Genomic DNA, 20,193 nt, shown 5'->3' with positions numbered 1-20,193 from the left:
AAAGTGGCATGAAACCGTACATTTCTCTTTCATGATTCAGACAGATCATACACTTTTAAAGAACTTTTCAGTGTATAATATTTGCAAGGAACTTAAGATATGTAAAGAATAAATTCAAAAGTTGCCAAAACTAAAGATACGATTGCCTCTCATTTTTAAAAGAACAAGAACATTTTAAAATAAAAAAAAAAAGTTTGAATATCACAAACAAACCAGTACACTAAAGATTGTAATTAACAAACTTTATATAAATTAAATAGCATAACCCTCTGCAACTAGTTTAGTCTACTATCCCATATCCCTGTTTTTACTATCAGACCTCACCACATTTAGGGCCAGATTACAAATTGCACACTAAGGGCTAGATTACAAGTGGAGCGCTAAATATTGCTTATGTGCAATTGATATTAACGCTCCACTGAATAATACCAGCGCACGCTAATGTGTGCTGATATTGCAAGTAAAGTGCAATGTGAACGCAAGCTCACGTTCACATTGCTGGGAAGCATTGTGCTCACGAGAGAGAGTGCTTCCATAGGCTCCAACAGGTGCCTCGTTCTAATGTAGTCAGAGACGACATAAGAACCTAAGCACAGCGAAGGGGGTAAGTCACGCAGTATATACACATATATACACATATTAACACATATATAATATATACAGTATATAAGCATATACACATATATTTACTGGGAACACACAGTTCCCATAGACCGCAATGTAAACTTTTCAGGGCCGTTTTTTTTTTTCTAACACCCTACTCCTGTCAAATTTACCACCAAAATACTGCCTAGTGCAGTTAGTTTATAAAAAAAATAAAAATAAAGATGCTGCTATCTTTATTTTTTAATAAAATACACTACACATTATTTTGGGGGCATTTTGAGCGCATTTTTTAAAATTAACCAGAGATCTGATCTCTGGTTAATTTTACAAGTGCTATAGCCCTTTCCAGTCAAATATCTTGTCATATACCATATACCTTTTAACCCTCATAAAAAAAATATAACACAATTTATGCTTACCAGATAAATTCCTTTCCTTCCTGGCAGAGAGAGTCCACGACTTCATTCCTTACTGTTGGCTAATACAACACCTGGCCACCAGGAGGAGGAAAAGACACCCCAGCCAAAGGCTTAAATATCCCTCCCACTTCCCCTATCCCCCAGTTATTCTGCCGAGGGAACAAGGAAAAGTAGGAGAAACATCAGGCTATAAAAGTGCCAGAAGAAATAATATTAAAAGGGAGCAGCCCATCAAAAAATAAATTACGGGGGGGTCCTGGACTCTCCCTGCCAGAAGGGAAAGGAATTTATCTGGTAAGCATAAATTATGTTTTCCTTCCATAAGGCAGGAAGAGTCCACGACTTAATTTCTTACTGTTGGGAAAACTATACCCAAGTTCCAGAGGACACTGAATGAATAACGGAAGGGAACAAAAAAAAGAGGCAGACCCTATTCTAAGGGTACCACAGCCTGCAAACCTTTTCTACTGAAAGCTGCTTTAGCCCAAGCAACACATCAAACTTGTAAAATTTAGAAAAAGTATGTGAGGACCAGGTAGCCGCCTTTCAAATCTGATCCATGGAGGCTTCGTTCTTAAAAGCCCAGGAGGAAGCCCTAGCTGTCTCATAAGCTAATCGGGTGACAGTCCTCAACCAGAAAGATAGGAAAGTTTTAGTAGCCTTCTGCCCTTTACACTTCCCTTTATAGATGACAAACAAAGAGGAAGATTGTCTGAATTCCTTATTAGCCTGAAGACAGAACTTCAAGGCACAAACCACATCTAGATTGTGAAGCAAGCATTCCTTCGCTGAAGAAGGGTTAGGACACAAGGAAGGAACAACAATTTCTTGATTAATATTACGATCCGACACCACCTTAGGTAAGAAACCCTAATTTAGTACGTAAAACCGCCTTATCAGTATGGAAAACAGGATAAGAGGAGTCACATTGCAAAGCAGAAATCTCAGAAACTCTGCGCGCAGAGGCAATAGCCAGCAAAAAAAAAAGAACCTTCCAAGATAACAATTTAATGTCAACAGTATGCATAGGCTCAAACGGAGCCTGCAGCAAAACACTAAGAACAAGATTGAGGCTCCAAGGCGGAGCCCCAGATCTAAACACAGGTCTGATCCTAGTCAGAGCCTTAACAAAGGACTGCACATCCGGAAGCTCAGCTAATCTCTTGTTCAGTAACACCAACAGGGTCGATATCTGTCCCTTCAGGGAACTAGAAGATAGACCCTTCTCCAGTCCATCCTGGAGAAAAGATAAAATTCTGGCAACATTAACCTTATGCCTGGAAAAGGCCATACTCTTCACACCAGTACAAGTAAGTCCTCTACACTTTATGGTAAATACGACAAGTAACTGGCTTACGAGCTTGAACCAGAGTATTGATAACACTCTCAGAGAACCCTCTCTTGGCTAAGACTAAGCGTTCAATCTCCACGCAGTCAGACTCAGAGAATCTAGATTTTGATGAACGAAGGGACCCTGTATCAGCAGATCTCTGCAACAAGGTAACCTCCACTGAGGAGATGAGGACATCCCCACCAGATCCAGAAACTACGTCCTTCGCGGCCACGATGGTGCAAACAGAATCACTGATGTGAGCCACCACATGAGGGAGAAGTGGTAATGGAGGAAAAAATATATGAAGCTGAACCTCCATGGTACTGAAAGGGCAACTATCAATTCCACCTGAGGATCCCTTGACCCGTACCTGGGTAGCTTGATATTAAGGCGGGATGCCATAAGATCTATCTACGGCGGGGCGTGTCTTCAGGCAGCACCTTGAGTGGTAGCAAAATTGGTTGCTGCGTTTGGAATGCTGATGAATTGCCAATTATCAGATATTTATGAAGCCATCTACCTTATACGCCTTACTGATTGGATTCTACAGATTCTACTGATCATTTTAGTATAAGTTAGTGCCGAATTTAACACCAGACATCTATCTGAAGCATTGAGGCCTATGGCAACCCTCATGGAAGGCTTCAACACCCCCCCCCCCCCAAGCATTAATATGGGGTATGAGCAGCCTTTGAGCCACTATAAATTCTCAAACTAAAGACACTAAGACACTGTATTTATTTGAAACAACAAAGATAATCATATCTACGCCTATCGTTCAATATTAGGCACTCAATATGGAGGTCCCATCAATCTTCCTGGAGGAACTACGCAGCTTCCTTGCGACCCACCACGCTGCCCTAGAAGACAAGCTCTTTTCAGCACATGATGGCAGCAGCACTTGCCTGTTTCAGCAACCCTCTCCAACTGAGCCCAGCACATTGGAAAGCGGGAGCAGTGGTGCTTTGGGGCCCCAGCATCCACATTCTACTTTTATAGTGCCTGCGGGGGATCCAGAACACAAAGCTATAGAACTGACATACAACATGCAAGAGTGCCGGCGAAAAGAACAGAGGCTGCTATGAAGAGCTTTACACATCTGCCCCAAGCCTATATCAGCACAATTGCAAAGCTCCCAACAGATGAGCCGCAGAGCAGAGCGAACACAGACAGCAACTTGCAAGCGCTCCCACCTGGAGAACAGAACTGCGGCTATAGATATTCAATGATGTACATCGCGTATCCAGTTTAACAATCCAGAGGCCGCATGTGCTCCTTCGAGATGGGGAACAACCCTTGCAAGCGTTGCAGAGGCTACACTTACATTATTATGCAGCTTTACTGTACTTTAGATGGGACCCTGGAGGTCCGTTCGCCCTCCGTGACCAGGAGGCAGACTAGAAACAGCTCCAGAGGACAGTCCATTACTATTTGAACAGACTTCAGTCTGGGTCCAGTATGATCGCATGAGAGTAGGCTGAATGCTTTAATTATTCTGCTTTCAATACAGTCTTAACTGTATTAGCCGTTTTATGGACAGCAGTGCTGTTATACATGTTTTAATGTCTAGGGTCTGCTGCAATAGCTCTCTCCTAAAGCAAGTTTAAGAAAGTATATACCTACATAAATCTATTACAGGGCTATATTACAGCACTTTGGTTCTTTGTGTTCATATTTTTATTTGTGTTTGCTTAATTTACGTCACCTATTGTATGACTTTAGAACCTATCACAATTTCAACTGGAAAGTACTCCATTCTTTTTTACATGATTGAAGCATATTTAAATGCAACATTAATACTTGTTAGCTCTCAACACGATGTTCAAGTATAATATTTGCTAGCTTTCAGCACAATGTTCCATTTCACCCTAGTCCACTAGATGGCAGTATAGCTACATCAGATCAGTTGGTCCACATTGAAAAGCAGCCTGTGCGATGAGACTAGCTTCCTTTAGCCCTGAAATCAATTGACCATCTCTACATATACTGCATTGTAACTCAACCTATCACTATAGGTATGTCCTACATCTAAAGAATAGAATATATTTTTGTAGGGAACATTGGATATTCCAGACTATATGCAACTCGCCTAATCCTAAGTATGTTTTAGGTTCTTATATGTCCCTTTATGTGCACATAGTAATGTAGTTGTTCATGAGGACTTAATAGTCTGAAGCTTATAGTACTTTGCTGAGTCTGTTGCTCTGAAACTATGTTTTGTCTACATACATGTACTTTCTACCTCTTATTTTTGTACTATGTTGATACACAATTGAGAAGCCTCTATACATCCAATATGTCAGTGTGTGATACTATGTTTTTTTTTAATTATTATCAGATTTGTAGTCCAAACTCTTTTTATGTTCATATAGTGTTAACGGCCTAAACACTTGAAAATCATTCAGTAATAATATTAATTATATGGAGTCTCTCTGTTAATATCATAGTCTTCTCAAAGTCTATAGAATGGACATTGGTGTTGTATCTAAGCCTAAGTGTTAAATTTCAAAACACAGTCTATAGCCCAGCTCTATTTCAGCTAGATGGCGATCCTCCTCAGAATCCACACTGTAGGCATCTATATCATATAAACTTATACAGCTCATCATATACAGTGCTGTTCAATCTGTTAAGTATATATATATATATATATATATATATATATATATATATATATATATATATATATATTTAAGCAAATAAAAATTAAAATTAGGTTTATCATGAAGCCCAAAATAGGTCTCCTGTAGTCCAGTATAACTTTCATTATTAGTCTCATTCTGTTATAAGGTCCAAGAGTGACCTTCGGATTAATTCGGAAGGTTCGAATTTAATATGGCAAGCTATTTTACTACCGCATGATAACATGGTTTCCTATTGGGGTTTTTTTGTATTACCCACAAACATTTTACATTGAAATGTATTTGCATCTTATTGTGATTTCTCACTTGTATGCCTCACGTTTAACCTCAATAAAAAATTTAAATAATAAAAAAATAAAAGATCTATCTACGGCGTCCCCCACTCGCTGCATATCTCTGCAAACACCTCGGGGTGGAGAGACCATTCCCCTGGGTGAAAGGATTGCCTGCTGAGGAAGTCCGCTTCCTAGTTGTCCACACACGGAATGTGGATCGCTGACAGCGTACATCTGTGAGTCTCCACCCACTCTAGTATCTGAGATACTTCTCTCATTGCCAAGGAACTTCTCTTTCTCCCCTGATGGTTGATGTAGGCAACTGAGGTTATATTGTCTGATTGGAATCTGATAAACTGGGACGAACCCAGAAGGGGCCAAACCTTCAAGGCATTGAAAATTGCCCGGAGTTCCAAAATATTGATCGTAAGGGAGGACTCCTCCTGAGCCCACAGGCCTTGTGTCTTCTTGACACCCCAAATGGCTCTCCAGCCGGAAAGGCTTGCATCCGTAGTCACAATCTCCCAGGACGGTCTAAAGAAGCATGTGCCTTGGGACAGATGATCTGGACAGAGCCATCAAGAGAGAAAGTCTCTCGACAGGTTGTCCAGCACGATCTGTTGGGATAGATCTGAATGGTCGCCGTTCCATTGTCTCAGCATGCATAGTTGTAAAGGTCTGAGATGGAATCTGGCAAAAGGAATGATGTCTATAAAGAACACCATGAGTCCGATCACCTCCATACACTGAGCCACTGAGGGTCTCAAGGAGGCCTGGAGGACAAGACATGCAGAAGTTAGCTTGCAACATCTGTGGTCTGTGAAGAATATTCTCATGGATATGGAGTCTATGATTGTCCCCAGGAGATTCACCCTTGTACTTGGAGTAAGAGAACACATTTCCAAGTTTATCTTCCATCCATGTGATCGAAGAAGATTGAGAAGAGACCCTGAATGTTCTTCCACTAGAAGAAAAGATACCTGATAAATTTCTCTTTCTTTCCTGGCATGGAGAGTCCACGATTTCATTCCAATTACTAGTGGGAATTCAACTCCTGGCCAGAAGGAGGAGGCAAAGAACACCCCAGAGCTGTTAAGTGTCACTCCCATTACCCATAATCCCCAGTCATTCGGAAAATGGAAATAGAAGATGACACAAGGGTATAGAGGTGCCTGAGATTTATACAAAAAAACTGCTGTCTTAAATTTAATTAAGGGCGGGTCGTGGACTCTCCATACCAGGAAATAAATTTATCAGGTAAGCATAAATTTTGTTTTCTTTCCAATGGCATGGAGAGTCCACAATTTCATTTCAATTACTAGTGGGAACCAATACTGAAGCTAGAGGAAACAGAATGAAAGGGAGGGAGAACAAGACAGGCGGCCTTAAACAGAAGGCACCACTGCTTGAAGAACTTTTCTCCCAAAGGAAGCTTCAGCCGAGGCAAAAATATAAAATTTGTAGAATTTTGAAAAAGTATGCAAGGAGGACCAAGTAGATGCCTAGCAGTTTTGCTCCACAGAAGCTCAATTTTGAGCCGTAATTCTCTTAGGAGGCTGCTGTACAGCGGTCTCATTAACTAACGGCATAACACTTCTCAACCAAAGAGAAAGTAGAAGAAGTGGCCTTCTGACCCTTATGCTTACCAGAAAAAACCCCACAAACAGGGCAGATGATTGCTGAAAATCTTTAGTTGCTTGAAGGTAACATTTTAGAGCATGCACAACATCCTGGTTATGCAACAGGCATTCCTTCTGAGAAGGATTAGAACATCAAAAAAGAACAACAGCTCCCTTATTGATATTGCGATCTAATACAACCTTGGAAAGAAATCCCAATGTATAAGGCAAAGAGTGACTAGGGATTATGGGTAATGGGAGTGACACTTAACAGCTCTGCTGGGGTGTTCTTTGCCTCCTCCTGCTGGCCAGGAGTTGAATTCCCACTAGTAATTGGAATTAAATTGTGGACTCTCCATGCCATTGGAAAGAAAACATAATTTATGCTTACCTGATAAATTTATTTCTCTTGTAGTGTATACAGTCCACGGATCATCCATTACTTGTGGGATATTCTCCTTCCCAACAGGAAGTTGCAAGAGGATCACCCACAGCAGAGCTGCTATATAGCTCCTCCCCTCACTGCCATATCCAGTCATTCGACTGAAACAAGCCGAGAAAGGAGAAACCATAGGGTGCAGTGGTGACTGTAGTTTAATTAAAATTTAGACCTGCCTGAAAAGGACAGGGCGGGCCGTGGACTGGATACACTACAAGAGAAATAAATTTATCAGGTAAGCATAAATTATGTTTTCTCTTGTTAAGTGTATCCAGTCCACGGATCATCCATTACTTGTGGGATACCAATACCAAAGCTAAAGTACACGGATGATGGGAGGGACAAGGCAGGAACTTAAACGTAAGGAACCACTGCCTGTAGAACCTTTCTCCCAAAAACAACCTCTGAAGAAGCAAAAGTATCAAATTTGGAAAATTTGGAAAAAGTATGAAGGGAAGACCAAGTTGCAGCCTTGCAAATCTGTTCAACAGAGGCCTCATTTTTAAAGGCCCAGGTGGAAGCCACAGCTCTAGTAGAATGAGCTGTAATCCTTTCAGGAGGCTGCTGTCCAGCAGTCTCATAGGCTAAATGGATTATACTCCGAAGCCAAAAAGAAAGAGAGGTTGCCGAGGCCTTCTGACCTCTCCTCTGTCCAGAGTAAACAACAAACAGGTTAGATGTTTGGCGAAAATCTTTAGTAGCCTGTAAGTAAAACTTCAAGGCACGGACTATGTCTAGATTATGCAAAAGACGTTCCTTCTTTGAAGAAGGATTAGGACATAATGATGGAACAACAATCTCTTGATTGATATTTTTGTTAGAAACCACCTTAGGTAAAAACCCAGGTTTTGTACGCAGAATAACTTTATCTGAATGAAAGATCAGATAAGGAGAATTACAATGTAAGGCAGATAACTCCGAGACTCTTCAAGCCGAGGAAATAGCCATCAGAAAAAGAACTTTCCATGAAAGAAGATTGATATCAATAGAATGAAGGGGTTCAAACGGAACCCCTTGAAGAACTTTAAGAACCAAGTTTAAGCTCCATGGAGGAGCAACAGGTTTAAACACAGGCTTAATTCTAACTAAAGCCTGACAAAATGCCTGAACGTCTGGAACTTCTGCCAGACGCTTGTGTAAAAGAATAGACAGAGCAGAAATCTGTCCCTTTAAAGAACTAACTGATAATCCTTTGTCCAAACCCTCTTGGATGAAGGACAATATCCTAGGAATCCTAACCCTACTCCATGAGTAATTCTTGGATTCACACAAATGAAGATATTTACGCCATATCTTGTGGTAAATTTTCCTGGTGACAGGCTTTCGTGCCTGTATTAAGGTATTAATTACTGACTCGGAGAAGCCACGCTTTGACAGGATCAAGCGTTCAATCTCCATGCAGTCAGTCTCAGAGAAAGTAGATTCGGATTATTGAAAGGACCTTGTATTAGAAGGTCTTGTCTCAGAGGCAGAGTCCATGGTGGAAAGGATGACATGTCCACTAGGTCTGCATACCAGATCCTGCGTGGCCACGCAGGCGCTATCAATATCACCAATGCTCTTTCCTGTTTGATTTTGGCAATCAGACGAGGGAGCAGAGGAAATGGTGGAAACACATAAGCCAGGTTGAAGAACCAAGGAGCTGCTAGAGCATCTATCAGTGCCGCTTCTGGGTCCCTGGACCTAGATCCGTTACAAGGAAGCTTGGCGTTCTGGTGAGACGCCATGAGATCCAATTCTGGTTTGCCCCAACGGAGAACCAATTGAGCAAACACCTCCGGATGGAGTTCCCATACCCCCGGATGAAAAGTCTGACGACTTAGAAAATCCGCCTCCCAGTTCTCTACACCTGGGATATGGATCGCTGACAGGTGGCAAGAGTGAGTCTCTGCCCAGCGAATTATCTTGGAGACTTCTGACATCGCTAGGGACTCCTGGTTCCCCCTTGATGGTTGATGTAAGCCACAGTCGTGATGTTGTCCGACTGAAATCTGATGAACCTCAGTGTTGCTAGCTGAGACCAAGCCAGAAGAGCATTGAATATTGCTCTTAACTCCAGAATATTTATTGGGAGGAGTTTCTCCTCCTGAGTCCATGAACCCTGAGCCTTCAGGGAGTTCCAGACTGCACCCCAACCTAGAAGGCTGGCATCTGTTGTTACAATTGTCCAATCTGGTCTGCGAAAGGTTATACCCTTGGACAGATGGGCCCGAGATAACCACCAGAGAAGAGAATCTCTGGTTTCCTGATCCAGATTTAGTAGAGGGGACAAATCTGTGTAATCCCCATTCCACTGACTGAGCATGCATAATTGCAGCGGTCTGAGATGCAGGCGCGAATGGCACTATGTCCATCGCCGCTACCATTAAGCCGATTACTTCCATGCACTGAGCCACCGTGGGGCGCGGAATGGAGTGAAGAACACGGCAAGCATTTAGAAGTTTTGATAACCTGGACTCCATCAGGTAAATTTTCATTTCTACAGAATCTATTCCCTAAGTCCCTAGGAAGGAAACCCTCGTGAGAGGAGATAGAGAACTCTTTTCTTCGTTCACTTTCCACCCATGCGACCTCAGGAATGCCAGAACTATCTCTGTATGAGATTTGGCAATTTGAAAGCTTGATGCCTGTATCAGGATATCGTCCAGGTAAGGAGCCACCGCTATGCCTCGCGGTCTTAGGACCGCCAGAAGTGAGCCCAGAACCTTTGTAAAAATTCTTGGGGCTGTAGCCAACCCGAATGGAAGAGATACAAATTGGTAATGCCTGTCTAGAAAGGCAAACCTCAGGAACTGATGATGATTCTTGTGAATCGGAATGTGAAGGTAGGCATCCTTTAAGTCCACTGTGGTCATGTACTGACCCTCTTGGATCATGGGTAAAATGGTTCGAATAGTTTCCATCTTGAATGACGGAACTCTGAGGAATTTGTTTAGGATCTTTAAATCCAAAATTGGTCTGAAGGTTCCCTCTTTTTTGGGAACCACAAACAGATTTGAATAAAACCCCTGTCCTTGTTCCGTCCGTGGAACTGGATGGATCACTCCCATTACAAGGAGATCTTGTACGCAGCTTAGGAATGCCTCTTTCTTTATCTGGTTTGCAGATAATCTTGAAAGGTGAAATCTCCCTTGTGGAGGAGAAGCTTTGAAGTCCAGAAGATATCCCTGAGATATGATCTCCAACGCCCAGGGATCCTGATCATCTCTTGCCCATGCCTGGGCGAAGAGAGAGAGTCTGCCCCCTACTAGATCCGTTGTTGGATAGGGGGCCGCTCCTTCATGCTGTCTTAGAGGCAGCAGCAGGCTTTCTGGCCTGCTTGCCCTTGTTCCAGGACTGGTTAGGTTTCCAGGCCTGCTTGGATTGAGCAAAAGTTCCCTCTTGTTTTGAAGCAGAGGAAGTTGATGCTGCACCTGCCTTGAAATTTCGAAAGGCACGAAAATTAGACTGTTTGGCCTTTGATTTGGCCCTGTCCTGATGAAGGGCATGACCCTTACCTCCAGTAATGTCAGCAATAATTTCTTTCAAACCAGGCCCGAATAAGGTCTGCCCCTTGAAAGGAATGTTGAGTAATTTAGACTTTGAAGTCACATCAGCTGACCAGGATTTGAGCCATAGCGCCCTACGCGCCTGGATGGCGAATCCGGAATTCTTAGCCGTTAGTTTAGTCAAATGAACAATGGCATCAGAAACAAATGAGTTAGCTAGCTTAAGAGTTCTAAGCTTGTCAACAATTTCAGTCAATGGAGCTGTATGGATGGCCTCTTCCAGGGCCTCAAACCAGAATGCCGCCGCAGCAGTGACAGGCGCAATGCATGCAAGGGGCTGTAAAATAAAACCTTGTTGAATAAACATTTTCTTAAGGTAACCCTCTAATTTTTTATCCATTGGATCTGAAAAAGCACAACTGTCCTCAACCGGGATAGTGGTACGCTTTGCTAAAGTAGAAACTGCTCCCTCGACCTTAGGGACAGTCTGCCATAAGTCCTGTGTAGTGGCATCTATTGGAAACATTTTTCTAAATGTGGGAGGTGGGGTAAAGGGCACACCGGGCCTATCCCACTCCTTACTAATAATTTCTGTAAGCCTTTTAGGTATTGGAAAAACATCAGTACTCACCGGCACTGCATAGTATTTATCCGGCCTACACAATTTCTCTGGCACTGCAATTGTGTCACAGTCATTCAGAGCAGCTAATACCTCTCCAAGCAATACACGGAGGTTCTCAAGCTTAAATTTAAAATTAGAAATCTCTGAATCAGGTCTCCCCGATTCAGAGACGTCACCCACAGACTGAAGCTCTCCGTCCTCAGGTTCTGCATATTGTGACGCAGTATCAGACATGGCTCTTACAGCATCTACGCGCTCTGTATCTCGTCTAACCCCAGAGCTATCGCGCTTGCCTCTCAATTCAGGCAATCTGGATAATACCTCTGACAGGGTATTATTCATGATTGCAGCCATGTCCTGCAAAGTAATCGCTATGGGCATCCCTGATGTACTTGGCGCCATATTAGCGTGCGTCCCTTGAGCGGGAGGCGAAGGGTCCGACACGTGGGGAGAGTTAGTCGGCATAACTTCCCCCTCGACAGACCCCTCTGGTGACAATTCTTTTATAGATAAAGACTGATCTTTACTGTTTAAGGTGAAATCAATACATTTAGTACACATTCTCCTATGGGGCTCCACCATGGCTTTTAAACATAATGAACAAGTATCCTCTGTTTCAGACATGTTTGTACAGACTAGCAATGAGACTAGCAAGCTTGGAAAACACTTTATAGCAAGTTAACAAGCAATATAAAAAAACGTTACTGTGTCTTTAAGAGAAACAAATTTTGACAAAATTTGAAATAACAGTGAAAAAAGGCAGTTACACTAACAAAATGTTTACAGTGTATGTAACAAGTCAGCAGAGCATTGCACCCACTTGCAAATGGATGATTAACCCCTTAATAACAAAAACAGAATAATAAACGACAAAAACGTTTTTTAAACACAGTCACAACAACTGCCACAGTCTACTGTGATTGTTACCCTCCTCAAACACGACTTTGAAGCCTTTTGAGCCCTTCAGAGATGTCCTGTATCATGCAGAGGGAAGCTGAATGTCTCTGTCAGTATTTTTAGCTGCACAGAAAAGCACTAAAATAGGCCCTTCCCACTCATATTGCAACAGTGGAAAGCCTGTTACTAGGCAAAAGCCAGCCATGTGGAAAAAAACTAGGCCCCAATAAGTTTTGTCACCAAACATATATAAAAACGATTAACATGCCAGCAAACGTTTTATATTACACTTTTATAAGAGTATGTATCTCTGTTAATAAGCCTGATACCAGTCACTATCACTGCATTTAAGGCTTAACTTACATTAATCCGGTATCAGCAGCATTTTTCTAGAAAATTCCATCCCTAGAAATATGTTAACTGCACATACCTTATTGCAGGAAAACCTGCACGCCATTCCCCCTCTGAAGTTACCTCACTCCTCAGAATATGTGAGAACGGCAGTGGATCTTAGTTACTTCTGCTAAGATCATAGAAATCACAGGCAGATTCTTCTTCTAATGCTGCCTGAGATGAAACAGTACACTCCGGTACCATTTAAAAATAACAAACTTTTGATTGAAGTTAAAAAACTAACTATAATACACCACTCTCCTCTTACTACGTCCATCTTTGTTGAGCGTTGCAAGAGAATGACTGGGTATGACAGTGAGGGGAGGAGCTATATAGCAGCTCTGCTGTGGGTGATCCTCTTGCAACTTCCTGTTGGGAAGGAGAATATCCCACAAGTAATGGATGATCCGTGGACTGGATACACTTAACAAGAGAAATTGTGTTTAATTATATCAGCAACAAGATACAATTTCATTTACACTTTATAACAGAGATACATTTTATGTTCTTTACTTTGGGTTAGATCATAACAGCTCAGTGCTGGTGAAAATAGTACTGCGTTGTTGATATTTAGCTATGTTTTAACCACCATCAGGATATTGATGCCTCACAAATCATAATTCTGACAGGGCATTAATATTTACCATCGTTATAAAAAAACAGGATTGTAAACTAGCCATATATATTTCAGAATTTACAACACAGGCCTTTTAGAGGCATTTTGCAGCGTTATACAGGAATTTACATTTAACTTTTCTAAATATGCATGCTTGCTTCATGCTTCAACTGTAATCATACGTTTTATCTACCTGCATTGGTCCATATGATCAATATTATTTACTCTGTAATTTTAAAGGAGCAGTTTGATGCACCTCCTGTTGTGGAAGATTGAATGCACCTCACATAGGTCCCGATAATGAAAGTGCTGCAAGGCAGGGATATATTTAAAAGGAATCCAAAGCGTTGTCGAGAATGCAGGTGAAATATTCAAAAGAGCCGACATTACACTTTAAAGGCAGCATCGCCGAGAGGCATTTTACTATATATCGCAATGGCTGGCAAAATATTCCAAGCAGCATCGGCACCGATATTGGCGATGTAAAGTAAAGGATCTCCTTTAAATAAATATATATATATATATATCACCAATCCTAATAAATATACCTATATACCTTTAAACCGACATAACCCACCACCGCGAACTAGTCCTACACTACTTAACCCCTAAACCGCCAATAGCCCACCCCAATAAACTTCCTAACCTATCAACCCCTAGACTGTCAATAACCCACCGCAATAACCCCTACACTACTTAACCCATATACCACCAATACCCCCACTGCAAACACCCCTTACACTACTGAACCGATATACCTAACCAGCAATAGCCCAGTGCAATAAACATCCTAACCTATTAACCCCTATATCGCTAATAGCCCACTGGAATAAATGTCCTAATCTATTAACCCGTATACTGCAAATAGCCTACTTGAATAAACTTCCTAACCTATTAACCCCTATACTGCCAATAGCCCACTGCAAACACCCCCTACACTACTTAACCCCTATATTGCTAATACCCCATAACCCCCTATACCGCCCAGGGATAGGCACAGACAAAAGCTGTGGCGGACATTTTCCAAAGTACAGACCTTAGTTAAGGACACCAAGGTACATTTGAAATTAAAAACATTATTATATACTGCTGGGTGTTATTATACTGATGCATATACCACTGATCCTATAACCAGCCCTCCTCTGGCTATACCCATGTGCCAGTGTCACTACTGTGTCATTATATAGTGATAGGTGTAATTATACTGATGCAGATACCTCTGATTCTAAAACCAGCCCTCCTCAGCTTTACCCATGTGCCAGTGTCACTACTGTGTCATTATATAGTGCTGGGTGTTATTATACTGGTGCAGATACCACTGATCCTATAACCAGCCTTACTCTGGCTATACTCATGTGCCAGTGTCACTATTGTGTCATTATGTAGTGCTGGGTGTTATTATACTGATGCAGATACCACTGATCCTATAACCAGCCCTCCTCTGGCTATACCCGTGAGCCAGTGTCACTACTGTGTCTTTTTATAGTGCTTGGTGTTATTATACTGATGTAGATACCACTGATCCTATAACCAGCTCTCCTCTGGCTATACCCATGTGCCAGTGTCACTACTGTGTCATTATATAGTGTTAGGTGTTATTATACTGATGTAGATACCACTGGTTCTATAACCAGCCCTCCTCAGCTTTACTCATGAGCCAGTGTCACTACAGGGAATGCAGAATTATTAGGCAAGTTATATTTTTGAGGATTAACTTTATTATTGAACAACAACCATGTTCTCAATGAACCCAAAAAACTCATTAATATCAAAGCTGAATAGTTTTGGAAGTAGTTTTTAGTTTGTTTTTAGTTATAGCTATTTTAGGGGGATATCTGTGTGCGCAGGTGACTATTACTGTGCATAATTATTAGGCAACTTAACAAAAAACAAATATATACCCATTTCAATTATTTATTTTTACCAGTGAAACCAATATAACATCTCAACATTCACAAATATACATTTCTGACATTCAAAAACAAAACAAAAACAAATCAGTGACCAATATAGCCACCTTTCTTTGCAAGGACACTCAAAAGCCTGCCATCCATGGATTCTGTCAGTGTTTTGATCTGTTCACCATCAACATTGCGTGCAGCAGCAACCACAGCCTCCCAGACACTGTTCAGAGAGGTGTACTGTTTTCCCTCCTTGTAAATCTCACATTTGATGATGGACCACAGGTTCTCAATGGGGTTCGGATCAGGTGAACAAGGAGGCCATGTTATTACATTTTCTTCTTTTATACCCTTTCTTGCCAGCCACGCTGTGGAATACTTGGACGCGTGTGATGGAGCATTGTCCTGCATGAAAATCATGTTTTTCTTGAAGGATGCAGACTTCTTCCTGTACCACTACTTGAAGAAGGTGTCTTCCAGAAACTGGCAGTAGGACTAGGAGTTGAGCTTGACTCCATCCTCAACCCGAAAAGGCCCCACAAGCTCATCTTTGATGATACCAGCCCAAACCAGTACTCCACCTCCACCTTGCTGGCGTCTGAGTCGGACTGGAGCACTCTGCCCTTTACCAATCCAGCCACGGGCCCATCCATCTGGCCCATCAAGACTCACTCTCATTTCATCAGTCCATAAAACCTTAGAAAAATCAGTCTTGAGATATTTCTTGGCCCAGTCTTGACGTTTCAGCTTGTGTGTCTTGTTCAGTGGTGGTCGTCTTTCAGCCTTTCTTACCTTGGCCATGTCTCTGAGTATTGCACACCTTGTGCTTTTGGGCACTCCAGTGATGTTGCAGCTCTGAAATATGGCCAAACTGGTGGCAAGTGGCATCTTGGCAGCTGCACGCTTGACTTTTCTCAGTTTATGGGCAGTTATTTTGCGCCTTGGTTTTTCCACATGCTTCTTGCAACCCTGTTGACTATTTTGAATGAAACGCTTGATTGTTCGATGATCACGCTTCAGAAGCTTTGCAATTTTAAGAGTGCTGCATCCCTCTGCAAGATATCTCACTATTTTTGACTTTTCTGAGCCTGTCAAGTCCTTCTTTTGACCCATTTTGCCAAAGGAAAGGAAGTTGCCTAATAATTATGCACACCTGATATAGGGTGTTGATGTCATTAGACCACACCCCTTCTCATTACAGAGATGCACATCACCTAATATGCTTAATTGGTAGTAGGCTTTCGAGCCTATACAGCTTGGAGTAAGACAACATGCATAAAGAGGATGATGTGGTCAAAATACTCATTTGCCTAATAATTCTGCACTCCCTGTAGTGTGTCATTATATAGTGCTGGGTGTTATTATACTGATGCAGATACCACTGATCCTATAACCAGCCCTCCTCTGGCTGTACCCGTGAGCCAGTGTCACTACTGTGTCTTTGTATAGTGCTTGGTGTTATTATACTGATGTAGATACCACTGATCCTATAACCAGCTCTCCTCTTGCTATACCCATGTGCCAGTGTCACTACTGTGTCATTATATAGTTCTGGGTGTTATTATACTGATGCAGATACCACTGATCCTATAACCAGCCCTCCTCTGGATGTACGCATGTGCCTGTGTCACTACCAGGGATAGGCACGGACTAAGGCTGTGGCGGACATTTTCCAAAGTACAGACGTTAGTGAAGGACACCAAGGTACATTTTAAATTAAAAATATAAAAAAACACTCTCTTTACAGAGAGGGTAGTGGATACATGGTAGAATAGCCATTCAGCAGAAGTGATAGAGACAGTAAAGTAGTTAAAACATGCATGGGATAGGCATAAGGTTAAGCTAGATAAAAGATCAGGCCAGGAACTAATGAAAGTATTCAGAAAATTGGGTAGACTAGATAGGCTGAATGGTTCCTATCTGCCAACATATTCTATGTTTCTTAAAATCAGGAGAGCTACACTTTGCTTTCAAATGGGTTGCACAATGGACGCCCCTGGTCTAGTTCCACAAGTACAAATTATTCATCTAATCAAACAAGTTTAAAATACATTTATATAAAGACTGCTTGTGGTATTAACTTTTATTTATTTTTTTGGTGATATTGAGAGTCTGCAACTCCTGACCAAACCCACCTACCTTGATGTTAATTGCATGATCATCATGGTTGGTTACTTACTTGGTTACGTAAAGTTTGTCAGAGTAGGCAGCGGTCTTCTACACACAGACACCAGCACCACGCTGCCGCACAGATCAAGGGATTGGGATGGGTCATGACTCATACTAAGTTGACTGCAAGCAGCTTGCTTCTTCCCTCACTTTCCCACTGCTAAGCATGGCGCCGCTTGGGTCAAGGAGGTGTGAGGACCGGCATTCATCTGTCCTACCTCCTCCCTCCCCTCCGCAAAACAGGTGGTGGACACAGCAAGGGTCAGTCACGGACACCAGTGTCCGTGTATGGACACCTTGCCTATCCCTGGTCACTACTGTGTCATTATATAGTGCTGGGTGTTATTATACTGATGCAGATACCCCTGATCCTTTAACCAGCCCTCCTCTGGTATACCCATGAGCCAGTGTCACTACTGTGTCATTATATAGTGTTGGGTGTTATTATACTGATGCAGATACCACTGATTCTATAACCAGCCCTCCTCTGGCTATACCTATGAGCCAGTGTCACTACTGTGTCATTATATAGTGTTGGGTGTTATTATACTGATGCAGATACCACTGATTCTATAACCAGCCCTCCTCAGCTTTACCCATGAGCCAGTGTCACTAGTGTGTCATTATATAGTTCTGGGTGTTATTATACTGATGCAGATACCACTGATCCTATAACCAGCCCTCCTCTGGCTGTACGCATCTGCCTGTGTCACTACTGTGTCATTATATAGTGTTAGGTGTTATTATACTGATGTAGATACCACTGGTTCTATAACCAGCCCTCCTCTGGCTATACCCATGAGCCAGTGTCACTACTGTGTCATTATATAGTGTTAGGTGTTATTATACTGATGTAGATACCACTGGTTCTATAACCAGCCCTCCTCTGGCTATACCCATGAGCCAGTGTCACTACTGTGTCATTATATACTGTTAGGTGAAATTATACTGATACAGATACCACTGATTCTATAACCAGCCCTCCTCAGCTTTACCCATGTGCCAGTGTCACTACTGTGTCATTATATAGTGCTGGGTGTTATTATACTGATGCAGATACCACTGATTCTATAACCAGCCCTCCTCTGACTATACCCATGAGCCAGTGTCACTACTGTGTCCTTATATAGTGCTGGGTGTTATTATACTGATGCAGATACCACTGATTCTATAACCAGCCCTCCTCTGGCTATACCCATGAGCCAGTGTCACTACTGTGTCATTATATAGTGTTGGGTGTAATTATACTGATGCAGATACCACTGATTCTATAACCAGCCCTCCTCAGATTTACCCATGTGCCAGTGTCACTACTGTGTCATTATATAGTGCTGGGTGTTATTATACTGATGCAGATACCACTGATCCTATAACCAGCCCTCCTCTGGCTATACCCATGAGCCAGTGTCACTACTGTGCCTTTGTATAGTGCTGGGTGTTATTATACTGATGCAGATACCACTGATCCTATAACCAGCCCTCCTCTGGCTATACCCATGTGCCAGTGTCACTACTGTGTCATTATATAGGGTTGGGTGTTATTATACTGATGCAGATACCACTGATTCTATAACCAGCCCTCCTCAGCTTTACCCATGAGCCAGTGTTACTAGTGTGTCATTATATAGTTCTGGGTGTTATTATACTGATGCAGATACCACTGATCCTATAACCAGCCCTCCTCTGGCTGTACGCATCTGCCTGTGTCACTACTGTGTCATTATATAGTGTTAGGTGTTATTATACTGATGTAGATACCACTGGTTCTATAACCAGCCCTCCTCTGGCTATACCCATGAGCCAGTGTCACTACTGTGTCATTATATAGTGTTAGGTGTTATTATACTGATGTAGATACCACTGGTTCTATAACCAGCCCTCCTCTGGCTATACCCATGAGCCAGTGTCACTACTGTGTCATTATATACTGTTAGGTGAAATTATACTGATACAGATACCACTGATTCTATAACCAGCCCTCCTCAGCTTTACCCATGTGCCAGTGTCACTACTGTGTCATTATATAGTGCTGGGTGTTATTATACTGATGCAGATACCACTGATTCTATAACCAGCCCTCCTCTGGCTATACCCATGAGCCAGTGTCACTACTGTGTCCTTATATAGTGCTGGGTGTTATTATACTGATGCAGATACCACTGATTCTATAACCAGCCCTCCTCTGGCTATACCCATGAGCCAGTGTCACTACTGTGTCATTATATAGTGTTGGGTGTAATTATACTGATGCAGATACCACTGATTCTATAACCAGCCCTCCTCAGCTTTACCCATGTGCCAGTGTCACTACTGTGTCATTATATAGTGCTGGGTGTTATTATACTGATGCAGATACCACTGATCCTATAACCAGCCCTCCTCTGGCTATACCCATGAGCCAGTGTCACTACTGTGTCATTATATAGTGTTGGGTGTTATTATACTGATGCAGATACCACTGATCCTATAACCAGCCCTCCTCTGGCTATACCCATGTGCCAGTGTCACTACTGTGTCATTATATAGTGTTGGGTGTTATTATACTGATGCAGATACCACTGATTCTATAACCAGCCCTCCTCAGCTTTACCCATGAGCCAGTGTCACTAGTGTGTCATTATATAGTTCTGGGTGTTATTATACTGATGCAGATACCACTGATCCTATAACCAGCCCTCCTCTGGCTGTATGCATCTGCCTGTGTCACTACTGTGTCATTATATAGTGTTAGGTGTTATTATACTGATGTAGATACCACTGGTTCTATAACCAGC

General features: G+C 42.1%; 1 protein-coding gene across 2 annotated transcripts in view; it reads right to left on the bottom strand.

Annotated features, from left to right (window-relative positions):
* Positions 1-20,193, bottom strand: part of LOC128649529 (guanine nucleotide-binding protein subunit alpha-15) — a 146,092-nt gene that overhangs the window by 51,401 nt on the left and 74,498 nt on the right. The gene's annotated exons all lie outside the window — the stretch shown is intronic.

Source organism: Bombina bombina, chromosome 2, assembly GCF_027579735.1.
Source record: "Bombina bombina isolate aBomBom1 chromosome 2, aBomBom1.pri, whole genome shotgun sequence".
Classification (NCBI taxonomy): domain Eukaryota; kingdom Metazoa; phylum Chordata; class Amphibia; order Anura; family Bombinatoridae; genus Bombina; species Bombina bombina.
The sequence above is the reverse complement of the archived record's forward strand: the minus strand, read 5'-3'. Positions and strand labels throughout refer to the sequence as shown.